Raw genomic sequence first — 2,850 nt, 5'->3', positions numbered from 1 at the left:
TATATATATATATATATATATATATATATATATAATGATTCTTTCTTCTCATATTTCAGAAGCAAATATAAAATTCATAAAAATTTCAAATCTTAATACAGTCAATTCACAGCTTAATACAATTATTTCACAGTTTAATACATAAAATTCACAGTTTAATACAGTAATTCATAGTTTAATACACAAAAAATATATACGCACAACTATATTTTTTTTAACTTAATACTAACAGTTATATGTTCATATCTAGAGGCATTTTTATCTATTAAATTGTGAATTTATTATACTAAGCTCTGAACAAATTTACAGCTTAACACAACAAATTCACAGTTTAATACAATATATTCACAACTTATTTACAAGTATAATCTCATATTTCAGTGTATGAAAAACTCATTTATATTTTAATACATACATAAGTTATCTCATACTTCATAAGCAAACATCGAAAGAAAAATATATACGTGATTCATAAAAAAGGATAACTTATCTGAAACCAACGAAGATGATGAACGAGAAATAGAAAATATCATTACTCTTCCACTATCGCCACCATTAACACTGCCAAGTACCAGTCTACCATACGTTGCCATCAACCATCGTCACCACAAAGCATCAATGTCAACACCAACAACATGATTCCCTAAAAAATCAGAAAAGAATTAAAAAAACAAAATTCGCAGTTTAATTCATTATTTCAGACACTAATTCACAACATAATTTAATATTTCAGCCACTAATTCACAACTTTATTTAATATTTCAGACACTAATTCAAAACTTAATTCAATATTTCAGACACTAATTCACAAGTTAGTGCATAAAAAAAACACATTCATAACTTAACTTACATATTCAGAATTTAATGCATAAAAACACGTATTCACAGTTTAATACACTATCTTCACAACATAACATAATAGAATTTATTTTTAGTTTATTGCATAAAATTGACAACGTAACATAATACAATTTATTATATACTAACTCACATATTTATATAAATCAAACTCAAACTCTATCACCACCATCGACAATTGTTATCACACGCTATCACTAACCACATGTATCACCATCGCAACCATCATTCTTTCCGAATCAGATCTATATATAAAATCATTGACTAACTGCTTAAATATTATATTCACACTTTAATAAACTAATTAATTCACTTATTCAGAGTTTAATGCAAAATAGTTATAAAACTAATACGTTCTTATATATTTATACAACACAAAAAATACATATATTCACAAACTTTATGCATAAATCATTCATATTTTAACACAAAATTCATAAAAAAATCACATCTTAATATAGTCAACTCATAATTTAGTATACAAAGTTCACATCTTAATATTAGAAATTCACAATTTAATGCACAAAAATTATATATTCACAGCCATATTCTCAACTTAAAACTTACATATATATATTTTTCAGATCTATATGGTAGTGTTTCTTTCAAATGTATTTACATAAATATTCACAATTTAAATTTTACATATTATTTAAAATTAGATAAAATCATATTTGTGTATAATATTTCTTCAGTCTTATATTCTAGAAGAAAACAAAAAATTTATAATAAATCACAATTTAATACTAGTCAATTCACAACTTAATACAGTCAATTCACATTTTAATACAAAAAATTTATAACTTAATATACGCAATTCACGGTTTAAACAAAAAAATTCACATCTTGATATAGTCAATATATATATATATATATATATATATATATATATATATATATATATATATATATAAAGTACATTTTATGTCAATCAATTAACAACTTAATACAATTAACTTACAGTTTAAAATAAAAAATTTACAGCTTAATATAAACAATTCATAGTTTAAACAGAAAATTCACATATTAATGCAGTTAATTCACAGTTTAAAACACAAAAATAATAGCTTAATACATAAAATTTAAATTTTAATACACAAAAAATATACATTCACAGCTATAATATCATGTAGGGTTGTCAATAATATAATACAAGAAAAATATAATATTAGCTTCACCACGAAAGATCAAACATAATTAAAATATATTAGTAAATTCTTTGTAATTATCTAAGAGGAAGAGTTTTTATATTTTGAAAACATCTTTAAATGTGTTGTTATTGAACTAAATTAAATAACAAATAAATAATTGAGACAATTTTAAATTCTTTGATTACAAATATATTTATCAACTAAATAAATTATCACCAAAATGAAATGATGTTTGGGAACTATTGAAGGAGAAAAGAAAAAAAAGTTAAAACAATTTTTATTTCTAATTTCTATAGCCAATGCTAGTTGGTCAATTACACTTTACTATGTAAAAGTAGTGATATAGTACATCTATTTTTCAGACGAGTCTAATAGCTATTGACTTTTTAATTATAATCTCTTTATTTTGAGTATTTGTGCTCACACCACGAACATTAAGAGAGAAACATATCCCTTAAAGATAAAGAGTATTAGTCATCTGAGAAAATAAAAAATGTTATAAAGTTATGATATTATTTTATCAGATTACAATAAACTCATAATTTAATTCAAAAAGAATCAACATTCACAACTTTACAACAGTTTAAACTAATATTAACAAAAGCAAACAACAAATGAGAGATCAAAAACGTCAAATTCACAAAGAAAAACTATAAAAAAAACAAAACAAAAAAAAATGCATCAGAGATAATGATGTACAATCAATTCATACAAATGACATACCTCAACACAATTCCATGAGAAAAAGGTTATTATTTTGCTAAAAGGTATATCATAATATTTAAAAATTAAAACCACTGGTAAAGCAAAATCATAACTCAATGTTCAAAATATGCATCCG

The sequence above is a fragment of the Lactuca sativa genome, chromosome 2, assembly GCF_002870075.4.
Source record: "Lactuca sativa cultivar Salinas chromosome 2, Lsat_Salinas_v11, whole genome shotgun sequence".
Classification (NCBI taxonomy): Eukaryota; Viridiplantae; Streptophyta; class Magnoliopsida; order Asterales; family Asteraceae; genus Lactuca; species Lactuca sativa.
The sequence above is the reverse complement of the archived record's forward strand: the minus strand, read 5'-3'. Positions refer to the sequence as shown.